Source organism: Trachinotus anak, unplaced genomic scaffold (assembly GCF_046630095.1).
Source record: "Trachinotus anak isolate AG129_WGS33_773 ecotype Australia unplaced genomic scaffold, CSIRO_AGI_Tana_v1 ptg000003l, whole genome shotgun sequence".
NCBI lineage: Eukaryota > Metazoa > Chordata > Actinopteri > Carangiformes > Carangidae > Trachinotus > Trachinotus anak.
Window position 1 is genome coordinate 20,232,502 of NW_027273854.1, and position 22,005 is coordinate 20,254,506.

Here is a 22,005-nt window from a genome sequence, read left to right on the forward strand (position 1 = left end):
AAATCCCAACTCCTGTAGAGTGAACACCCCCTATGCTCCAGACTGAGTCCCCTCTGGTCCATTCCCTTCTAAAACACCCAACATCCCCCATATCCCGTAAGTGGACTTCCTGCAACAAACAAAAAGCTACACGCAAAGAGCTAACAAATTCGAAAACGATCCTTCTTTTAACAGTGTTCCTCATTCCCCTCACATTCAGAGAAAGAACATCAAAGGAGAACATTTTAAATTACAGATGCTTACACTCAAACAAAAACAAAAAGAAAACAAAACAGTCCCCCCCCCTACTGTGAATACAGATCATCTCCTTCACTATCCATCTGGTCCGCCCAGGAAAAGGGAACAGCATTTGGTGAGGATGAAGGCCTTTTTGGTCCCTCGTATGCGTCCTCACTCAAAGGAGACGACAATAGGAGCAAACCGGGAGAAAGCTCAAAATCAAGCTCCAACCCAGCTGGTGGCTCCTCACCCAAAACCCCTGAGACATGCTCCAACCCCTGACCTGTATCTATTGCATCCCGCCCCCGGGCCCCTCCTCTAACCGTTTCCCCCCCCTGTTGTATTCCATCAGCCCTACCCACATCAACCCCCACCTCTGCGGCCTGCCCCCTCCCCTCTCCCTCCCTCTCCCTCTTTGACCTTTTACTCTTCACCACCTGCTCACACTCCCCCTTTTCAATCGAGAGACCCTCCTCCAACACCTTCAAACCTCTTCGTGCTCCTTGCTTTGGCTCGGTGGGAGCGGCACCAGTGGGGACCGTGTCCGTAATCCCCGAGGGCACCTGGTCCACACTGACTTCTCCAGCAACACTGGCAAGTCCCTGCACCTTGGATACAGAGTCCACTCTACTCCCAGAAGGGCCTGGAAGCTGATCCGCTTGCTGTGGATCAATTGACGTATTGCCCATTGGCACGAAAGTCCCTCCAAAGTCTTGAGCCTTACCCTGCCCTCCAGTGGCCCCAGCTACTTCTGCAAAGGTTCTCCTACGGCCAGGACAGCTCCGATAGAGGTGATCAAGTCCACCACATCCATGACAGGCCTTCAGTGCAGTGCAGTCTTTAGCCTCGTGTCCCCCCTGACCACAGAAACGGCAGCAGACCCCAGTGCATCCTGCCTCCGTGTGGCCAGACTGCCTACACTGCCGACAGAAAGACGGTTGCCTCGAATAGAACAAATAGCCACGGTCCCCACCGAGACTAAAAAAGGCGGGTGGATGTCTGAGACCACCAGGCCCTTCTGGCTCAGGCTTGAGCAACACCTGGAACTGCCGTCTGCCAGTCCAAAACCCCATTGGATCATTAACATATCTTGCTGCTGACACCACTTCTCCATACCGGCCCAGGAAATCAGCCAAGGCAAGATCAGTCACAAACGGGTTAAACATGTGAACTGTGATCTGCCTGAAATTAGGTCTGTCCAAACTCAAAATCTTGTAGCAGGCAAGGGGCCTTACCCCAGCTCCAGCCGAACAATTTTCAGACACCTTTCTGTACACCTCCTCATTCCTCAGGGTGACATCAAAAGCTTTTTCCTGTTGGTTCCATTGAATGCACAAGACATCCTCCACCGTCAAAAGAAGCTGGCCCATGATGACCCTCTTGCAGAACCACGATCTTGAAACAGCATCTTCTTCTGTCACGATTGCCTGGAAACGAAGCGTGAACCTCAACCCAACCATAGGGATAACCTGCACAGGAGAGGCCATACTGGCCATCGCTTCCATAGAAGTGTCGCCCAGATCAAAAAAGAAAAATCTCTCCACGAATACTACACTTGATCTTAGCCAAAAGGCCGAGAAGCGATGGGCCCAAAGTGTCTGGCGTTCCAGCCAGGCTCTTGGCACAAATCTCGCTGGTCGCGGTTGGCTGCTTTTGACATGAGCGGAGCAATGGCTGCTTTTCACCACCTCCGCCCACCTCCCCATTCCTGACCTCGACAGCTGTTTGACTTTTCACAAACTCAAAGGGCTCAGCCATACGGCAGAGCCTGCCAAAAATAGCTTAAACTCATTGGTGTTCCTCTCCACGGAAGTCTTTAGTAAAAGGCGAAAGACTTGTGCGTGATGAAGAGAAACCAGCGTCAGTACAGGCCTCTCCTCAAGAGCGGCCGAGGACCCCATTGGTCCCAGTCACCGCCCTCACGGTAGCCTTCTCTTAGCTTGCCAAATCCCCGCCCCCTCCCCATGTTGTCACGGGCTCTAGCCAATCGGGCTGTGGAGAAAAGTGTCTGGGCCTCAACATGCAATCCCCACAAATTTCTCAAGTTATCAGGCGCTTGCAGGCCCCCGGGGACCAAAATACAGGGAAAATGCGGGGTTGATTGGAGGCTAGCAGCCCTTCCAGGGCGCGTGAGGGATATCAGCTGTGGGGCAGGTTGACTCACCTTCCTCCAGCCACTGCCAGAGGGGCATTTGAAACTGTACGTTTGCGTCATTGTTTGCTTGCTTGCTTGCTTGCTTGCTTGCTTTTCCACACGGCCAGAGAAGGGTGCACCGTTCCCGGCGGCACTGCAATGCCAGGTCGATGCGTGGAGTGAACAGAGCAAGCCCCTTTTTCAGCTCCCAGTTCTAAAAATCCGTTTAATATGTTTGTCCTTGGGTAGAGGACATATCAGATATTAAACTGATAAGAACAGATACTACACTTGATCTTAGCCAAAAGGCCGAGAAGCGATGGGCCCAAAGTGTCTGGCGTTCCAGCCAGGCTCTTGGCACAAATCTCGCTGGTCGCGGTTGGCTGCTTTTGACATGAGCGGAGCAATGGCTGCTTTTCACCACCTCCGCCCACCTCCCCATTCCTGACCTCGACAGCTGTTTGACTTTTCACAAACTCAAAGGGCTCAGCCATACGGCAGAGCCTGCCAAAAATAGCTTAAACTCATTGGTGTTCCTCTCCACGGAAGTCTTTAGTAAAAGGCGAAAGACTTGTGCGTGATGAAGAGAAACCAGAGTCAGTACAGGCCTCTCCTCAAGAGCGGCCGAGGACCCCATTGGTCCCAGTCACCGCCCTCACGGTAGCCTTCTCTTAGCTTGCCAAATCCCCGCCCCCTCCCCATGTTGTCACGGGCTCTAGCCAATCGGGCTGTGGAGAAAAGTGTCTGGGCCTCAACATGCAATCCCCACAAATTTCTCAAGTTATCAGGCGCTTGCAGGCCCCCGGGGACCAAAATACAGGGAAAATGCGGGGTTGATTGGAGGCTAGCAGCCCTTCCAGGGCGCGTGAGGGATATCAGCTGTGGGGCAGGTTGACTCACCTTCCTCCAGCCACTGCCAGAGGGGCATTTGAAACTGTACGTTTGCGTCATTGTTTGCTTGCTTGCTTGCTTGCTTGCTTTTCCACACGGCCAGAGAAGGGTGCACCGTTCCCGGCGGCACTGCAATGCCAGGTCGATGCGTGGAGTGAACGGGGCAAGCCCCTTTTTCAGCTCCCAGTTCTAAAAATCCGTTTAATATGTTTGTCCTCGGGTAGAGGACATATCAGATATTAAACTGATAAGAACAGATACTACACTTGATCTTAGCCAAAAGGCCGAGAAGCGATGGGCCCAAAGTGTCTGGCGTTCCAGCCAGGCTCTTGGCACAAATCTCGCTGGTCGCGGTTGGCTGCTTTTGACATGAGCGGAGCAATGGCTGCTTTTCACCACCTCCGCCCACCTCCCCATTCCTGACCTCGACAGCTGTTTGACTTTTCACAAACTCAAAGGGCTCAGCCATACGGCAGAGCCTGCCAAAAATAGCTTAAACTCATTGGTGTTCCTCTCCACGGAAGTCTTTAGTAAAAGGCGAAAGACTTGTGCGTGATGAAGAGAAACCAGAGTCAGTACAGGCCTCTCCTCAAGAGCGGCCGAGGACCCCATTGGTCCCAGTCACCGCCCTCACGGTAGCCTTCTCTTAGCTTGCCAAATCCCCGCCCCCTCCCCATGTTGTCACGGGCTCTAGCCAATCGGGCTGTGGAGAAAAGTGTCTGGGCCTCAACATGCAATCCCCACAAATTTCTCAAGTTATCAGGCGCTTGCAGGCCCCCGGGGACCAAAATACAGGGAAAATGCGGGGTTGATTGGAGGCTAGCAGCCCTTCCAGGGCGCGTGAGGGATATCAGCTGTGGGGCAGGTTGACTCACCTTCCTCCAGCCACTGCCAGAGGGGCATTTGAAACTGTACGTTTGCGTCATTGTTTGCTTGCTTGCTTGCTTGCTTGCTTTTCCACACGGCCAGAGAAGGGTGCACCGTTCCCGGCGGCACTGCAATGCCAGGTCGATGCGTGGAGTGAACGGAGCAAGCCCCTTTTTCAGCTCCCAGTTCTAAAAATCCGTTTAATATGTTTGTCCTCGGGTAGAGGACATATCAGATATTAAACTGATAAGAACAGATACTACACTTGATCTTAGCCAAAAGGCCGAGAAGCGATGGGCCCAAAGTGTCTGGCGTTCCAGCCAGGCTCTTGGCACAAATCTCGCTGGTCGCGGTTGGCTGCTTTTGACATGAGCGGAGCAATGGCTGCTTTTCACCACCTCCGCCCACCTCCCCATTCCTGACCTCGACAGCTGTTTGACTTTTCACAAACTCAAAGGGCTCAGCCATACGGCAGAGCCTGCCAAAAATAGCTTAAACTCATTGGTGTTCCTCTCCACGGAAGTCTTTAGTAAAAGGCGAAAGACTTGTGCGTGATGAAGAGAAACCAGAGTCAGTACAGGCCTCTCCTCAAGAGCGGCCGAGGACCCCATTGGTCCCAGTCACCGCCCTCACGGTAGCCTTCTCTTAGCTTGCCAAATCCCCGCCCCCTCCCCATGTTGTCACGGGCTCTAGCCAATCGGGCTGTGGAGAAAAGTGTCTGGGCCTCAACATGCAATCCCCACAAATTTCTCAAGTTATCAGGCGCTTGCAGGCCCCCGGGGACCAAAATACAGGGAAAATGCGGGGTTGATTGGAGGCTAGCAGCCCTTCCAGGGCGCGTGAGGGATATCAGCTGTGGGGCAGGTTGACTCACCTTCCTCCAGCCACTGCCAGAGGGGCATTTGAAACTGTACGTTTGCGTCATTGCTTGCTTGCTTGCTTGCTTTTCCACACGGCCAGAGAAGGGTGCACCGTTCCCGGCGGCACTGCAATGCCAGGTCGATGCGTGGAGTGAACGGGGCAAGCCCCTTTTTCAGCTCCCAGTTCTAAAAATCCGTTTAATATGTTTGTCCTCGGGTAGAGGACATATCAGATATTAAACTGATAAGAACAGATTTTTTTCTTTCGAAAAGATTTATTGACACTCATTTCAAGTTTTTTCAAAGAAGGTTTACATCTTGAGATACAAAGGGTACATTATAATCACAACAATATGATAAATAGTTGTAAAACCATTGTTTGTTTGTTTGTTTTTTTTTAAAACATTAAAAACAAATATTTCAAGGGGTTTTACATGTTGTCAAACATAAAATCCATCTCACAAATGAAAACCATGGAGTGTCCCAAATCTTTAAAAGGGAGTGCATTGGTTTAAAACTTCTCTTCTTTCTAATTTTGTGCAGGAGCAGAGTGAGTCCCTACCCAGGGTCACTCATTCCGCTCCCCCAAACATTTGGTCTCTCGGGATCCTGTCGTGGTGCTCAGAGGAGATCCTCACCCTGTTGCTCCTTCCCACCTGCCTCACCCGGAGAGCCAGGCCGCCGCTGCTTTGACCTTTTCATGTGTGGCTCCGGCTCCTTCGTCCGAATGGGCACAGAGGCGATGCTTCTTTGTGGCTGTGTCCTAGGCCTGCCGCCTACAGCCATCCGGATCACAGCCACGGGGGGGATCTGCATGTGCTTCCTTACCAGCAAGTTTCTGGAGGTCCATATGGCGTCTTTGATGGCGGCTAGGGTGAGCCACATCTGGGCAAAGTCATCTTTCTTCAGTGTTTTTTGGCTCACCCCATAGAGCACCAGTTGTGCTGTAAGGACCTCCCTTGCTGGCAAGTACGGGAATTGCAAGGAGCCGGCCATTGCCCACTGGTCTACGGCAGCGCTGCACTCCCAGAGCAAATGCCTCACCGACTCTGGCGCGCCACAACCGGGTCGGGGGCAGGTTGAGCGTGTTGACATGCCCCGGGAGTGCATGACGGACCTGACTGGGAGAATCTCATGAGCCACCATCCATGACAGGTCCCGGAGTCTGTTTGGAAGAGCGGAATGGTTCACGTTGCGCCAAACTGTTGAGGGCTCGCCAAATGCGAGCCCGCGCACTGGACTCACTGGCTCCTGCTCCTGCACAACAGAGATCAGAGAACGGTGGTTGGTTAAAATATGCAGCTCCTCCTGCTCCAGTTTAAAATGCTTTAAAAACGTCGGGATAAAAGCATAGGCTGGTGGCAGGCTAAAAGACACGGGTACTTTAAGATCTGTAGGTAAAATCTTCAATCGTCTGAGGTACGATCCCATCCAGAAACGTGTCATGGCTGTAGTTTTGGGGTTTCCGGATGGGTCTGTGGCTTGTTTGAGGTGTAGTGCGGTGTATCGGCTTCCTAAAAACAAGTACAGGTCAGGCACTCCTTTTCCTCCTTTCTCTTTTGGCCTTTTCATGACCTCCCTCCTCAGTCTCTCCCACTTGGAGCCCCACAGGAAATAAAAGATGGCTCGCTCCAGATCTAAAAGCACTCTCCTAGGTGGGATAAAAACAGAACTGATGAGTAAAAGCAAAGGTAAAATCACCGCTTTGATGATTAAAACCTTTCCTTCAATAGTCAGTCCTCTAAGTCCCCAATATCCTAGTCTTTGTTTTACTTTCCCTACCACGTCTGGCCAATTTGTTGTTCCTTCTCCCTCCCTGTCAAATTTGATCCCCAGTATTTTTTGGTCAGTCTGGGTCACAGTCAAAGGGAGTCCTGTCATCTCAGTCGCTGTCCACGGTCCATAAAATTGGGCTTGGGTCTTGTTTTTGTTCAACTTTGACCCAGAAGCCTGTCCAAACCAGTCAGTCAAGTCCAGCGTCCTGTTGACGGATAAAAGGTCGGTGCATAAAATGTTCACGTCGTCCATGTATAAAATACACTTGGTGTCCAGTCCCCCGCTCCCCGGTACTCCCAACCCATTGATTCGTTGATCCCTTCTCAAGATCTGTGCCAGCGGTTCTATACATGTTATGTATAGGAGGGCAGATAACGGACAACCCTGACGGACACCGCAGTTAATATCGACTGCTTTTGTCAAATGCCCGTTAATCACAAATTTGCTGGTAATGTCCCGATACAGCAATCCCACCCAAGCTAGAAACCTTTCTGGGAACCCCATTTTTTGCAGTACCTTGAAAAGGTACTGGTGCGAGACCCGATCGAAGGCTTTCTCAAAATCTAAATTTAGGACTACTAGCCGGATGTTTCTGTCTCTCGCGTAACAGATGGTGTCTCGGATCAGTACCAGGCTGTCGGTGATCTTCCTCCCTGGGATGGCACAGCCTTGATCCGGGTGAATCACCCCCTTTAAAAACAAGGACATACGTGAGGCTAAAAGTTTGCTAAAAAGTTTACAATCAAGGTTTAAAAGTGCGATAGGTCTCCAGTTCATCAGGTCGGTCTTGTCTTTGTTTTTGTGCAGTAGAGTCACTATCCCTACTCTAAAACTGTCAGGAAGTCGGTCTAGGTGCTCAAAGTCTTTAAAAACATCGATCAAATCAGGTGCTAAAATGTCCCAAAAGGTCAAATAAAATTCCAAGGGAAGTCCATCCTGTCCTGGGGACTTCCCTTTTTTAAAACTTGACAAACATTTATTTAACTCTAGAATGGTAAAATCTTGGGTTAAAAGCACACTGTCTTTTACTTTTTTATCGATGGATTTTAAAACTTCATTCATGGTGTCTATTCTAATGGGCTTTTCTTTATACAATTCTACGTAAAAATTTTCCACAATCTGTTTAATTTCTTCGATATTCTCTGTTATGCACCCGTTTTCCTTTTTTAGTTTTAAAATGGTCCCCCCTTTACTAACAATTTTCTTAAAAAAATACCTGGTGCACTTCTCACCCTCCTCTATTTCCCGTTCCCTGCTCCTTAAAATGACACCCTTGCTTTTAATTTCAGCTAAAACCGACATCTCTGATTTGATTTCTCTAATTTCTTCATTAAAATCCATTCCATTTTGGTTGAGGTTAAAATAGCGCTGTAGTCGCTTCTGCAGTCCCATCATGCGTCTGTTCTCCTTGCCCTTTCTTTTTTTGCCTGCCTGTCTGAAAAAAGTCTGGGTCTTTCCCTTCACCATCTCCCACCAGTGTGCTCGTGTATCGTACATGTCTTGAAGGGTCTGCCACTCTCGGTACTGCTCCCTGTACTGCTGAACTAGATGTTGATCTTCAAGCAGGGAGCAGTTGAGTTTCCACAGACCACTTCCAAAAGTCACACCTGAAGAGAGTGAAAGGGTGCAGGAGAGCATCAGGTGGTCAGAAAAGAAAACAGGGGTCAATCTAGCATCGGTCGGCGGGCAGTCCCGTGTGAAAATAAAATCTATGCGAGAGGCTCTGGTGCCATCACCACTGAACCAGGTGAAGCCCTCCTCTCTGGGATGCATGGTTTTAAAACAGTCTTGTAGTTTAAAATCCCTGCATATGCCCTGTAATAAAACCGATGTTTTGTCAATTTTAAAATCTTCCCCTGTTCTTTTTCTATCTTTTCGACTTAAAATACAGTTAAAATCACCTCCTAAAACTAATGGCACTCTCCCTAGCATGTGGGACTGCAGGTCTTCTAAAAGGTCATACCTGTCATTTTTGTCGTTAAAGCCATAAATATTGAGAAGGTTAAAATCCTGTCCCATAAAGGTCAAGTGTGCTAAAAGTGCCCTACCGTCTCTCACCACAGTGCTACCCTTCACCAGAACCTGAGGGTTTTTTATTAAAATGGCCACTCCATCGTTCTTATTTTGGTTTGATCCGCTCCATATCGATGTCTGTGGCCACATCTCCTCCCACTGTCGGTAGTGTTTTAAAAACGGTATGCCACATTCCTGCATTAAAAACACATCTGACTTTGTAGAATTAAGAAAGGATAAAACACTCTGGGCTCTAACTCTCGACTTCACACTTCTCACATTGATGGTTGAGAAGGTGAGTGTCATGAGTATGATTAAAAACAACAGGTATGAAATTTTAAAAACACTAAATAGAGGTTTAAGATGCTAAAATATCTTTTTTTTTTTTTTTTTTAAAAAAAAGGCAGTTAGACTATTTCTTGTGAACGGGGCTCCTCCTTCACTTCAACAGGTGATGAAGGAGGGAGTTGAGCTCCATTCCCCCGTCGGACTCTGGGGGTTGGCCTTTGACGCAAGGCTGCATTTAGCTTGGAGTCCTTAGGGGTTGATTGTAGAGCTACTGTCAGGAAAGAGACTTCATTTGGTGAATTGGAGGGGAAGACTCTGGGCTCCTCCACAGATGAACTGTCTGAGAGAGTCCCAACTCTTCCCCTCTTCTCTGAGGCTACAGGAGACTCAGAGGACAATTCCGATGCAAGTCTCTTTGTTTGCTGGGCATCGGGGAGGGGGGCATCCTCACTATTTTCAGGTGGTTGAAAATCTTCCATTTCTGAACTAGCTCCGCCCACTTCCTGCATCTCCCCATCCTCCTCTCCACTCTCCATTGATGGGGCTGTTGCAGGCCCCTCCCCCTCTCCCGCCTCACATGATCCCTCCTCTCCAATCACAGTATCTGGCGGGAGATTTGAATTTTCCTGCCCAGCCTCTTCAACCTGCTCTTTTTCTTTTTGTCCTCCATTTTGTTCATTGGCTTTTGCTGCCTTTAGTTTGTTGGCAAACGATTTGGGGCAAGCTCTGAAGAGATGATTTGTTTCTCCACAAAGGTTGCACTTCCTGCCATTGGTGCACTCCTCAAAAGTGTGCCCAATTTCTCTACACTTTCCACAAAAGGTTTTTGTGCACGCTTCTACCAGGTGCCCATGCTCACCGCACTTGCGGCAGAGCTTGGGCTGACCTTGGTAGTGGATGTAGCCCCTGTTTTCACCCAGAACTATCATTGACGGCAGATGTTTCAGGCCTTGGAAGCCCTGGGGGTCCTGCCATTGTTGAATGGGGACCCTCCAAGCGCAATTCCAGATGCCGTCCTCATCTCTCACTTTGGTAGCCTGGCCTTTAACAGTGCAGTATCTCCCCAGCCATATACAAATGTCTTCTGCATTCACTGTCTCATTAAACATTCTGACAATGACTGTTTTCAATGCATTATCAGTCAGTTTTTCAACAACAAATGCAGAAAACTGGGGTTTCACAGACTCAAATCTTGTCCAAAATTCTCTCAAGATAGCCGCAGACTGGAAGCTTACATCAAAACCTGTATTTAATGGTAGGGTCAAAATACAATTCAAATCGTTTGCTGTGAATTTCAAAGCCTGTTGGATTAGCTTCCTGGAGAAATCTAGCCTTGACATCTCCAGGAGCTTTCCATCCTTTTCTTTAAACTTAAAACGGACGCTGTGGTGCCTCCGCATGTTGGCATGGGTGGCCGACATGGTGGAGGCACCACAAGCTAAAAGGATCTAAAATCAGTAAAAAACTTACAATGGACAAAAAAACAATGAACAATAAATAAGTAAATACAATTAAAAATATAAAAAGGAAAAAAATCTAAAAACGTACTTACCTTTTCAAGTTTTGGCCTGGACAAGGTGTTGAATCCGGCAGAGCGCAGGTAAGAGATTCTCTGGGCCAATGAATTCCTATTTGTTTAAGATATGCAACCACAGAAAAGTTGCACAACTTTAAACAAGGAATGTAGACAATTTCCTCCCAAGAGCTGGTTTAACTCAGAGCCACAAAAGGCAAGAATTTAACCATCAAAAGGAGGCAACCGCAGTCTTAGCCAAAAGGCCGAGAAGCGGTGGGCCCAAAGTGTCTGGCGTTCCAGCCAGGCTCTTGGCACAAATCTCGCTGGTCGCGGTTGGCTGCTTTTGACATGAGCGGAGCAATGGCTGCTTTTCACCACCTCCGCCCACCTCCCCATTCCTGACCTCGACAGCTGTTTGACTTTTCACAAACTCAAAGGGCTCAGCCATACGGCAGAGCCTGCCAAAAATAGCTTAAACTCATTGGTGTTCCTCTCCACGGAAGTCTTTAGTAAAAGGCGAAAGACTTGTGCGTGATGAAGAGAAACCAGAGTCAGTACAGGCCTCTCCTCAAGAGCGGCCGAGGACCCCATTGGTCCCAGTCACCGCCCTCACGGTAGCCTTCTCTTAGCTTGCCAAATCCCCGCCCCCTCCCCATGTTGTCACGGGCTCTAGCCAATCGGGCTGTGGAGAAAAGTGTCTGGGCCTCAACATGCAATCCCCACAAATTTCTCAAGTTATCAGGCGCTTGCAGGCCCCCGGGGACCAAAATACAGGGAAAATGCGGGGTTGATTGGAGGCTAGCAGCCCTTCCAGGGCGCGTGAGGGATATCAGCTGTGGGGCAGGTTGACTCACCTTCCTCCAGCCACTGCCAGAGGGGCATTTGAAACTGTACGTTTGCGTCATTGCTTGCTTGCTTGCTTGCTTTTCCACACGGCCAGAGAAGGGTGCACCGTTCCCGGCGGCACTGCAATGCCAGGTCGATGCGTGGAGTGAACGGGGCAAGCCCCTTTTTCAGCTCCCAGTTCTAAAAATCCGTTTAATATGTTTGTCCTCGGGTAGAGGACATATCAGATATTAAACTGATAAGAACAGATACTACACTTGATCTTAGCCAAAAGGCCGAGAAGCGATGGGCCCAAAGTGTCTGGCGTTCCAGCCAGGCTCTTGGCACAAATCTCGCTGGTCGCGGTTGGCTGCTTTTGACATGAGCGGAGCAATGGCTGCTTTTCACCACCTCCGCCCACCTCCCCATTCCTGACCTCGACAGCTGTTTGACTTTTCACAAACTCAAAGGGCTCAGCCATACGGCAGAGCCTGCCAAAAATAGCTTAAACTCATTGGTGTTCCTCTCCACGGAAGTCTTTAGTAAAAGGCGAAAGACTTGTGCGTGATGAAGAGAAACCAGAGTCAGTACAGGCCTCTCCTCAAGAGCGGCCGAGGACCCCATTGGTCCCAGTCACCGCCCTCACGGTAGCCTTCTCTTAGCTTGCCAAATCCCCGCCCCCTCCCCATGTTGTCACGGGCTCTAGCCAATCGGGCTGTGGAGAAAAGTGTCTGGGCCTCAACATGCAATCCCCACAAATTTCTCAAGTTATCAGGCGCTTGCAGGCCCCCGGGGACCAAAATACAGGGAAAATGCGGGGTTGATTGGAGGCTAGCAGCCCTTCCAGGGCGCATGAGGGATATCAGCTGTGGGGCAGGTTGACTCACCTTCCTCCAGCCACTGCCAGAGGGGCATTTGAAACTGTACGTTTGCGTCATTGTTTGCTTGCTTGCTTGCTTGCTTGCTTTTCCACACGGCCAGAGAAGGGTGCACCGTTCCCGGCGGCACTGCAATGCCAGGTCGATGCGTGGAGTGAACGGAGCAAGCCCCTTTTTCAGCTCCCAGTTCTAAAAATCCGTTTAATATGTTTGTCCTCGGGTAGAGAACATATCAGATATTAAACTGATAAGAACAGATACTACACTTGATCTTAGCCAAAAGGCCGAGAAGCGATGGGCCCAAAGTGTCTGGCGTTCCAGCCAGGCTCTTGGCACAAATCTCGCTGGTCGCGGTTGGCTGCTTTTGACATGAGCGGAGCAATGGCTGCTTTTCACCACCTCCGCCCACCTCCCCATTCCTGACCTCGACAGCTGTTTGACTTTTCACAAACTCAAAGGGCTCAGCCATACGGCAGAGCCTGCCAAAAATAGCTTAAACTCATTGGTGTTCCTCTCCACGGAAGTCTTTAGTAAAAGGCGAAAGACTTGTGCGTGATGAAGAGAAACCAGAGTCAGTACAGGCCTCTCCTCAAGAGCGGCCGAGGACCCCATTGGTCCCAGTCACCGCCCTCACGGTAGCCTTCTCTTAGCTTGCCAAATCCCCGCCCCCTCCCCATGTTGTCACGGGCTCTAGCCAATCGGGCTGTGGAGAAAAGTGTCTGGGCCTCAACATGCAATCCCCACAAATTTCTCAAGTTATCAGGCGCTTGCAGGCCCCCGGGGACCAAAATACAGGGAAAATGCGGGGTTGATTGGAGGCTAGCAGCCCTTCCAGGGCGCGTGAGGGATATCAGCTGTGGGGCAGGTTGACTCACCTTCCTCCAGCCACTGCCAGAGGGGCATTTGAAACTGTACGTTTGCGTCATTGTTTGCTTGCTTGCTTGCTTGCTTGCTTGCTTTTCCACACGGCCAGAGAAGGGTGCACCGTTCCCGGCGGCACTGCAATGCCAGGTCGATGCGTGGAGTGAACGGAGCAAGCCCCTTTTTCAGCTCCCAGTTCTAAAAATCCGTTTAATATGTTTGTCCTTGGGTAGAGGACATATCAGATATTAAACTGATAAGAACAGATACTACACTTGATCTTAGCCAAAAGGCCGAGAAGCGATGGGCCCAAAGTGTCTGGCGTTCCAGCCAGGCTCTTGGCACAAATCTCGCTGGTCGCGGTTGGCTGCTTTTGACATGAGCGGAGCAATGGCTGCTTTTCACCACCTCCGCCCACCTCCCCATTCCTGACCTCGACAGCTGTTTGGCTTTTCACAAACTCAAAGGGCTCAGCCATACGGCAGAGCCTGCCAAAAATAGCTTAAACTCATTGGTGTTCCTCTCCACGGAAGTCTTTAGTAAAAGGCGAAAGACTTGTGCGTGATGAAGAGAAACCAGAGTCAGTACAGGCCTCTCCTCAAGAGCGGCCGAGGACCCCATTGGTCCCAGTCACCGCCCTCACGGTAGCCTTCTCTTAGCTTGCCAAATCCCCGCCCCCTCCCCATGTTGTCACGGGCTCTAGCCAATCGGGCTGTGGAGAAAAGTGTCTGGGCCTCAACATGCAATCCCCACAAATTTCTCAAGTTATCAGGCGCTTGCAGGCCCCCGGGGACCAAAATACAGGGAAAATGCGGGGTTGATTGGAGGCTAGCAGCCCTTCCAGGGCGCGTGAGGGATATCAGCTGTGGGGCAGGTTGACTCACCTTCCTCCAGCCACTGCCAGAGGGGCATTTGAAACTGTACGTTTGCGTCATTGTTTGCTTGCTTGCTTGCTTTTCCACACGGCCAGAGAAGGGTGCACCGTTCCCGGCGGCACTGCAATGCCAGGTCGATGCGTGGAGTGAACGGAGCAAGCCCCTTTTTCAGCTCCCAGTTCTAAAAATCCGTTTAATATGTTTGTCCTTGGGTAGAGGACATATCAGATATTAAACTGATAAGAACAGATACTACACTTGATCTTAGCCAAAAGGCCGAGAAGCGATGGGCCCAAAGTGTCTGGCGTTCCAGCCAGGCTCTTGGCACAAATCTCGCTGGTCGCGGTTGGCTGCTTTTGACATGAGCGGAGCAATGGCTGCTTTTCACCACCTCCGCCCACCTCCCCATTCCTGACCTCGACAGCTGTTTGACTTTTCACAAACTCAAAGGGCTCAGCCATACGGCAGAGCCTGCCAAAAATAGCTTAAACTCATTGGTGTTCCTCTCCACGGAAGTCTTTAGTAAAAGGCGAAAGACTTGTGCGTGATGAAGAGAAACCAGAGTCAGTACAGGCCTCTCCTCAAGAGCGGCCGAGGACCCCATTGGTCCCAGTCACCGCCCTCACGGTAGCCTTCTCTTAGCTTGCCAAATCCCCGCCCCCTCCCCATGTTGTCACGGGCTCTAGCCAATCGGGCTGTGGAGAAAAGTGTCTGGGCCTCAACATGCAATCCCCACAAATTTCTCAAGTTATCAGGCGCTTGCAGGCCCCCGGGGACCAAAATACAGGGAAAATGCGGGGTTGATTGGAGGCTAGCAGCCCTTCCAGGGCGCGTGAGGGATATCAGCTGTGGGGCAGGTTGACTCACCTTCCTCCAGCCACTGCCAGAGGGGCATTTGAAACTGTACGTTTGCGTCATTGTTTGCTTGCTTGCTTGCTTGCTTGCTTGCTTGCTTTTCCACACGGCCAGAGAAGGGTGCACCGTTCCCGGCGGCACTGCAATGCCAGGTCGATGCGTGGAGTGAACGGGGCAAGCCCCTTTTTCAGCTCCCAGTTCTAAAAATCCGTTTAATATGTTTGTCCTCGGGTAGAGGACATATCAGATATTAAACTGATAAGAACAGATTTTTTTTTTCGAAAAGATTTATTGACACTCATTTCAAGTTTTTTTCAAAGAAGGTTTACATCTTGAGATACAAAGGGTACATTATAATCACAACAATATGATAAATAGTTGTAAAACCATTGTTTGTTTGTTTTTTTTTTTTAAAACATTAAAAACAAATATTTCAAGGGGTTTTACATGTTGTCAAACATAAAATCCATCTCACAAATGAAAACCATGGAGTGTCCCAAATCTTTAAAAAGGGAGTGCATTGGTTTAAAACTTCTCTTCTTTCTAATTTTGTGCAGGAGCAGAATGAGTCCCTACCCAGGGTCACTCATTCCGCTCCCCCAAACATTTGGTCTCTCGGGATCCTGTCGTGGTGCTCAGAGGAGATCCTCACCCTGTTGCTCCTTCCCACCTGCCTCACCCGGAGAGCCAGGCCGCCGCTGCTTTGACCTTTTCATGTGTGGCTCCGGCTCCTTCGTCCGAATGGGCACAGAGGCGATGCTTCTTTGTGGCTGTGTCCTAGGCCTGCCGCCTACAGCCATCCGGATCACAGCCACGGGGGGGATCTGCATGTGCTTCCTTACCAGCAAGTTTCTGGAGGTCCATATGGCGTCTTTGATGGCGGCTAGGGTGAGCCACATCTGGGCAAAGTCATCGTTCTTCAGTGTTTTTTGGCTCACCCCATACAGCACCAGTTGTGCTGTAAGGACCTCCCTTGCTGGCAAGTACGGGAATTGCAAGGAGCCGGCCATTGCCCACTGGTCTACGGCAGCGCTGCACTCCCAGAGCAAATGCCTCACCGACTCTGGCGCGCCACAACCGGGTCGGGGGCAGGTTGAGCGTGTTGACATGCCCCGGGAGTGCATGACGGACCTGACTGGGAGAATCTCATGAGCCACCATCCATGACAGGTCCCGGAGTCTGTTTGGAAGAGCGGAATGGTTCACGTTGCGCCAAACTGTTGAGGGCTCGCCAAATGCGAGCCCGCGCACTGGACTCACTGGCTCCTGCTCCTGCACAACAGAGATCAGAGAACGGTGGTTGGTTAAAATATGCAGCTCCTCCTGCTCCAGTTTAAAATGCTTTAAAAACGTCGGGATAAAAGCATAGGCTGGTGGCAGGCTAAAAGACACGGGTACTTTAAGATCTGTAGGTAAAATCTTCAATCGTCTGAGGTACGATCCCATCCAGAAACGTGTCATGGCTGTAGTTTTGGGGTTTCCGGATGGGTCTGTGGCTTGTTTGAGGTGTAGTGCGGTGTATCGGCTTCCTAAAAACAAGTACAGGTCAGGCACTCCTTTTCCTCCTTTCTCTTTTGGCCTTTTCATGACCTCCCTCCTCAGTCTCTCCCACTTGGAGCCCCACAGGAAATAAAAGATGGCTCGCTCCAGATCTAAAAGCACTCTCCTAGGTGGGATAAAAACAGAACTGATGAGTAAAAGCAAAGGTAAAATCACCGCTTTGATGATTAAAACCTTTCCTTCAATAGTCAGTCCTCTAAGTCCCCAATATCCTAGTCTTTGTTTTACTTTCCCTACCACGTCTGGCCAATTTGTTGTTCCTTCTCCCTCCCTGTCAAATTTGATCCCCAGTATTTTTTGGTCAGTCTGGGTCACAGTCAAAGGGAGTCCTGTCATCTCAGTCGCTGTCCACGGTCCATAAAATTGGGCTTGGGTCTTGTTTTTGTTCAACTTTGACCCAGAAGCCTGTCCAAACCAGTCAGTCAAGTCCAGCGTCCTGTTGACGGATAAAAGGTCGGTGCATAAAATGTTCACGTCGTCCATGTATAAAATACACTTGGTGTCCAGTCCCCCGCTCCCCGGTACTCCCAACCCATTGATTCGTTGATCCCTTCTCAAGATCTGTGCCAGCGGTTCTATACATGTTATGTATAGGAGGGCAGATAACGGACAACCCTGACGGACACCGCAGTTAATATCGACTGCTTTTGTCAAATGCCCGTTAATCACAAATTTGCTGGTAATGTCCCGATACAGCAATCCCACCCAAGCTAGAAACCTTTCTGGGAACCCCATTTTTTGCAGTACCTTGAAAAGGTACTGGTGCGAGACCCGATCGAAGGCTTTCTCAAAATCTAAATTTAGGACTACTAGCCGGATGTTTCTGTCTCTCGCGTAACAGATGGTGTCTCGGATCAGTACCAGGCTGTCGGTGATCTTCCTCCCTGGGATGGCACAGCCTTGATCCGGGTGAATCACCCCCTTTAAAAACAAGGACATACGTGAGGCTAAAAGTTTGCTAAAAAGTTTACAATCAAGGTTTAAAAGTGCGATAGGTCTCCAGTTCATCAGGTCGGTCTTGTCTTTGTTTTTGTGCAGTAGAGTCACTATCCCTACTCTAAAACTGTCAGGAAGTCGGTCTAGGTGCTCAAAGTCTTTAAAAACATCGATCAAATCAGGTGCTAAAATGTCCCAAAAGGTCAAATAAAATTCCAAGGGAAGTCCATCCTGTCCTGGGGACTTCCCTTTTTTAAAACTTGACAAACATTTATTTAACTCTAGAATGGTAAAATCTTGGGTTAAAAGCACACTGTCTTTTACTTTTTTATCGATGGATTTTAAAACTTCATTCATGGTGTCTATTCTAATGGGCTTTTCTTTATACAATTCTACGTAAAAATTTTCCACAATCTGTTTAATTTCTTCGATATTCTCTGTTATGCACCCGTTTTCCTTTTTTAGTTTTAAAATGGTCCCCCCTTTACTAACAATTTTCTTAAAAAAATACCTGGTGCACTTCTCACCCTCCTCTATTTCCCGTTCCCTGCTCCTTAAAATGACACCCTTGCTTTTAATTTCAGCTAAAACCGACATCTCTGATTTGATTTCTCTAATTTCTTCATTAAAATCCATTCCATTTTGGTTGAGGTTAAAATAGCGCTGTAGTCGCTTCTGCAGTCCCATCATGCGTCTGTTCTCCTTGCCCTTTCTTTTTTTGCCTGCCTGTCTGAAAAAAGTCTGGGTCTTTCCCTTCACCATCTCCCACCAGTGTGCTCGTGTATCGTACATGTCTTGAAGGGTCTGCCACTCTCGGTACTGCTCCCTGTACTGCTGAACTAGATGTTGATCTTCAAGCAGGGAGCAGTTGAGTTTCCACAGACCACTTCCAAAAGTCACACCTGAAGAGAGTGAAAGGGTGCAGGAGAGCATCAGGTGGTCAGAAAAGAAAACAGGGGTCAATCTAGCATCGGTCGGCGGGCAGTCCCGTGTGAAAATAAAATCTATGCGAGAGGCTCTGGTGCCATCACCACTGAACCAGGTGAAGCCCTCCTCTCTGGGATGCATGGTTTTAAAACAGTCTTGTAGTTTAAAATCCCTGCATATGCCCTGTAATAAAACCGATGTTTTGTCAATTTTAAAATCTTCCCCTGTTCTTTTTCTATCTTTTCGACTTAAAATACAGTTAAAATCACCTTCTAAAACTAATGGCACTCTCCCTAGCATGTGGGACTGCAGGTCTTCTAAAAGGTCATACCTGTCATTTTTGTCGTTAAAGCCATAAATATTGAGAAGGTTAAAATCCTGTCCCATAAAGGTCAAGTGTGCTAAAAGTGCCCTACCGTCTCTCACCACAGTGCTACCCTTCACCAGAACCTGAGGGTTTTTTATTAAAATGGCCACTCCATCGTTCTTATTTTGGTTTGATCCGCTCCATATCGATGTCTGTGGCCACATCTCCTCCCACTGTCGGTAGTGTTTTAAAAACGGTATGCCACATTCCTGCATTAAAAACACATCTGACTTTGTAGATTTAAGAAAGGATAAAACACTCTGGGCTCTAACTCTCGACTTCACACTTCTCACATTGATGGTTGAGAAGGTGAGTGTCATGAGTATGATTAAAAACAACAGGTATGAAATTTTAAAAACACTAAATAGAGGTTTAAGATGCTAAAATATCTTTTTTTTTTCAAAAAAAAGGCAGTTAGACTATTTCTTGTGAACGGGGCTCCTCCTTCACTTCAACAGGTGATGAAGGAGGGAGTTGAGCTCCATTCCCCCGTCGGACTCTGGGGGTTGGCCTTTGACGCAAGGCTGCATTTAGCTTGGAGTCCTTAGGGGTTGATTGTAGAGCTACTGTCAGAAAAGAGACTTCATTTGGTGAATTGGAGGGGAAGACTCTGGGCTCCTCCACAGATGAACTGTCTGAGAGAGTCCCAACTCTTCCCCTCTTCTCTGAGGCTACAGGAGACTCAGAGGACAATTCCGATGCAAGTCTCTTTGTTTGCTGGGCATCGGGGAGGGGGGCATCCTCACTATTTTCAGGTGGTTGAAAATCTTCCATTTCTGAACTAGCTCCGCCCACTTCCTGCATCTCCCCATCCTCCTCTCCACTCTCCATTGATGGGGCTGTTGCAGGCCCCTCCCCCTCTCCCGCCTCACATGATCCCTCCTCTCCAATCACAGTATCTGGCGGGAGATTTGAATTTTCCTGCCCAGCCTCTTCAACCTGCTCTTTTTCTTTTTGTCCTCCATTTTGTTCATTGGCTTTTGCTGCCTTTAGTTTGTTGGCAAACGATTTGGGGCAAGCTCTGAAGAGATGATTTGTTTCTCCACAAAGGTTGCACTTCCTGCCATTGGTGCACTCCTCAAAAGTGTGCCCAATTTCTCTACACTTTCCGCAAAAGGTTTTTGTGCACGCTTCTACCAGGTGCCCATGCTCACCACACTTGCGGCAGAGCTTGGGCTGACCTTGGTAGTGGATGTAGCCCCTGTTTTCACCCAGAACTATCATTGACGGCAGATGTTTCAGGCCTTGGAAGCCCTGGGGGTCCTGCCATTGTTGAATGGGGACCCTCCAAGCGCAATTCCAGATGCCGTCCTCATCTCTCACTTTGGTAGCCTGGCCTTTAACAGTGCAGTATCTCCCCAGCCATATACAAATGTCTTCTGCATTCACTGTCTCATTAAACATTCTGACAATGACTGTTTTCAATGCATTATCAGTCAGTTTTTCAACAACAAATGCAGAAAACTGGGGTTTCACAGACTCAAATCTTGTCCAAAATTCTCTCAAGATAGCCGCAGACTGGAAGCTTACATCAAAACCTTTGTTTAATGGTAGGGTCAAAATACAATTCAAATCGTTTGCTGTGAATTTCAAAGCCTGTTGGATTAGCTTCCTGGAGAAATCTAGCCTTGACATCTCCAGGAGCTTTCCATCCTTTTCTTTAAACTTAAAACGGACGCTGTGGTGCCTCCGCATGTTGGCATGGGTGGCCGACATGGTGGAGGCACCACAAGCTAAAAGGATCTAAAATCAGTAAAAAACTTACAATGGACAAAAAAAAACAATGAACAATAAATAAGTAAATACAATTAAAAATATAAAAAAGGAAAAAAATCTAAAAACGTACTTACCTTTTCAAGTTTTGGCCTGGACAAGGTGTTGAATCCGGCAGAGCTCAGGTAAGAGATTCTCTGGGCCAATGAATTCCTATTTGTTTAAGATATGCAACTACAGAAAAGTTGCACAACTTTAAACAAGGAATGTAGACAATTTCCTCCCAAGAGCTGGTTTAACTCAGAGCCACAACAGGCAAGAATTTAACCATCAAAAAGAGGCGACCGCAGTCTTAGCCAAAAGGCCGAGAAGCGATGGGCCCAAAGTGTCTGGCGTTCCAGCCAGGCTCTTGGCACAAATCTCGCTGGTCGCGGTTGGCTGCTTTTGACATGAGCGGAGCAATGGCTGCTTTTCACCACCTCCGCCCACCTCCCCATTCCTGACCTCGACAGCTGTTTGACTTTTCACAAACTCAAAGGGCTCAGCCATACGGCAGAGCCTGCCAAAAATAGCTTAAACTCATTGGTGTTCCTCTCCACGGAAGTCTTTAGTAAAAGGCGAAAGACTTGTGCGTGATGAAGAGAAACCAGAGTCAGTACAGGCCTCTCCTCAAGAGCGGCCGAGGACCCCATTGGTCCCAGTCACCGCCCTCACGGTAGCCTTCTCTTAGCTTGCCAAATCCCCGCCCCCTCCCCATGTTGTCACGGGCTCTAGCCAATCGGGCTGTGGAGAAAAGTGTCTGGGCCTCAACATGCAATCCCCACAAATTTCTCAAGTTATCAGGCGCTTGCAGGCCCCCGGGGACCAAAATACAGGGAAAATGCGGGGTTGATTGGAGGCTAGCAGCCCTTCCAGGGCGCGTGAGGGATATCAGCTGTGGGGCAGGTTGACTCACCTTCCTCCAGCCACTGCCAGAGGGGCATTTGAAACTGTACGTTTGCGTCATTGTTTGCTTGCTTGCTTGCTTGCTTGCTTTTCCACACGGCCAGAGAAGGGTGCACCGTTCCCGGCGGCACTGCAATGCCAGGTCGATGCGTGGAGTGAACGGAGCAAGCCCCTTTTTCAGCTCCCAGTTCTAAAAATCCGTTTAATATGTTTGTCCTCGGGTAGAGGACATATCAGATATTAAACTGATAAGAACAGATTTTTTCTTTCGAAAAGATTTATTGACACTCATTTCAAGTTTTTTCAAAGAAGGTTTACATCTTGAGATACAAAGGGTACATTATAATCACAACAATATGATAAATAGTTGTAAAACCATTGTTTGTTTGTTTTGTTTTTTTTTAAAACATTAAAAACAAATATTTCAAGGGGTTTTACATGTTGTCAAACATAAAATCCATCTCACAAATGAAAACCATGGAGTGTCCCAAATCTTTAAAAAGGGAGTGCATTGGTTTAAAACTTCTCTTCTTTCTAATTTTGTGCAGGAGCAGAGTGAGTCCCTACCCAGGGTCACTCATTCCGCTCCCCCAAACATTTGGTCTCTCGGGATCCTGTCGTGGTGCTCAGAGGAGATCCTCACCCTGTTGCTCCTTCCCACCTGCCTCACCCGGAGAGCCAGGCCGCCGCTGCTTTGACC

General features: G+C 48.8%; 17 non-coding genes and 4 pseudogenes across 17 annotated transcripts; all 21 read right to left on the reverse strand.

The window, feature by feature from the left end:
- Positions 1–1,655: 1,655 nt before the first annotated feature.
- LOC139618742 (U2 spliceosomal RNA) lies at positions 1,656–1,804 on the reverse strand (annotated as a pseudogene).
- A 164-nt stretch (positions 1,805–1,968) lies between these two features.
- On the reverse strand, positions 1,969–2,083 carry LOC139619356 (U5 spliceosomal RNA). Its single transcript, XR_011690355.1, has one exon. It is a non-coding gene; the product is annotated as a U5 spliceosomal RNA (small nuclear RNA).
- A 399-nt stretch (positions 2,084–2,482) lies between these two features.
- LOC139619644 (U2 spliceosomal RNA) lies at positions 2,483–2,674 on the reverse strand. Its single transcript, XR_011690634.1, has one exon. It is a non-coding gene; the product is annotated as a U2 spliceosomal RNA (small nuclear RNA).
- Positions 2,675–2,838: 164 nt separating this feature from the next.
- On the reverse strand, positions 2,839–2,953 carry LOC139619018 (U5 spliceosomal RNA). The gene has a single exon (XR_011690024.1). It is a non-coding gene; the product is annotated as a U5 spliceosomal RNA (small nuclear RNA).
- Positions 2,954–3,348: 395 nt separating this feature from the next.
- Positions 3,349–3,540, reverse strand: LOC139618918 (U2 spliceosomal RNA). The gene has a single exon (XR_011689923.1). It is a non-coding gene; the product is annotated as a U2 spliceosomal RNA (small nuclear RNA).
- Positions 3,541–3,704: 164 nt separating this feature from the next.
- Positions 3,705–3,819, reverse strand: LOC139619019 (U5 spliceosomal RNA). Its single transcript, XR_011690025.1, has one exon. It is a non-coding gene; the product is annotated as a U5 spliceosomal RNA (small nuclear RNA).
- A 395-nt stretch (positions 3,820–4,214) lies between these two features.
- On the reverse strand, positions 4,215–4,406 carry LOC139619468 (U2 spliceosomal RNA). Its single transcript, XR_011690462.1, has one exon. It is a non-coding gene; the product is annotated as a U2 spliceosomal RNA (small nuclear RNA).
- Positions 4,407–4,570: 164 nt separating this feature from the next.
- LOC139619020 (U5 spliceosomal RNA) lies at positions 4,571–4,685 on the reverse strand. The gene has a single exon (XR_011690026.1). It is a non-coding gene; the product is annotated as a U5 spliceosomal RNA (small nuclear RNA).
- A 387-nt stretch (positions 4,686–5,072) lies between these two features.
- On the reverse strand, positions 5,073–5,248 carry LOC139619675 (U2 spliceosomal RNA; annotated as a pseudogene).
- A 5,755-nt stretch (positions 5,249–11,003) lies between these two features.
- LOC139619021 (U5 spliceosomal RNA) lies at positions 11,004–11,118 on the reverse strand. Its single transcript, XR_011690027.1, has one exon. It is a non-coding gene; the product is annotated as a U5 spliceosomal RNA (small nuclear RNA).
- A 387-nt stretch (positions 11,119–11,505) lies between these two features.
- Positions 11,506–11,697, reverse strand: LOC139618929 (U2 spliceosomal RNA). Its single transcript, XR_011689934.1, has one exon. It is a non-coding gene; the product is annotated as a U2 spliceosomal RNA (small nuclear RNA).
- Positions 11,698–11,861: 164 nt separating this feature from the next.
- Positions 11,862–11,976, reverse strand: LOC139619023 (U5 spliceosomal RNA). Its single transcript, XR_011690029.1, has one exon. It is a non-coding gene; the product is annotated as a U5 spliceosomal RNA (small nuclear RNA).
- A 395-nt stretch (positions 11,977–12,371) lies between these two features.
- On the reverse strand, positions 12,372–12,563 carry LOC139619602 (U2 spliceosomal RNA). Its single transcript, XR_011690593.1, has one exon. It is a non-coding gene; the product is annotated as a U2 spliceosomal RNA (small nuclear RNA).
- A 164-nt stretch (positions 12,564–12,727) lies between these two features.
- LOC139619024 (U5 spliceosomal RNA) lies at positions 12,728–12,842 on the reverse strand. The gene has a single exon (XR_011690030.1). It is a non-coding gene; the product is annotated as a U5 spliceosomal RNA (small nuclear RNA).
- A 399-nt stretch (positions 12,843–13,241) lies between these two features.
- On the reverse strand, positions 13,242–13,433 carry LOC139619624 (U2 spliceosomal RNA). The gene has a single exon (XR_011690615.1). It is a non-coding gene; the product is annotated as a U2 spliceosomal RNA (small nuclear RNA).
- Positions 13,434–13,597: 164 nt separating this feature from the next.
- LOC139619025 (U5 spliceosomal RNA) lies at positions 13,598–13,712 on the reverse strand. Its single transcript, XR_011690031.1, has one exon. It is a non-coding gene; the product is annotated as a U5 spliceosomal RNA (small nuclear RNA).
- Positions 13,713–14,099: 387 nt separating this feature from the next.
- Positions 14,100–14,291, reverse strand: LOC139619625 (U2 spliceosomal RNA). The gene has a single exon (XR_011690616.1). It is a non-coding gene; the product is annotated as a U2 spliceosomal RNA (small nuclear RNA).
- Positions 14,292–14,455: 164 nt separating this feature from the next.
- On the reverse strand, positions 14,456–14,570 carry LOC139619026 (U5 spliceosomal RNA). Its single transcript, XR_011690032.1, has one exon. It is a non-coding gene; the product is annotated as a U5 spliceosomal RNA (small nuclear RNA).
- A 403-nt stretch (positions 14,571–14,973) lies between these two features.
- LOC139619654 (U2 spliceosomal RNA) lies at positions 14,974–15,148 on the reverse strand (annotated as a pseudogene).
- Positions 15,149–20,900: 5,752 nt separating this feature from the next.
- LOC139619028 (U5 spliceosomal RNA) lies at positions 20,901–21,015 on the reverse strand. The gene has a single exon (XR_011690033.1). It is a non-coding gene; the product is annotated as a U5 spliceosomal RNA (small nuclear RNA).
- A 395-nt stretch (positions 21,016–21,410) lies between these two features.
- Positions 21,411–21,585, reverse strand: LOC139619791 (U2 spliceosomal RNA; annotated as a pseudogene).
- Positions 21,586–22,005: the final 420 nt, after the last annotated feature.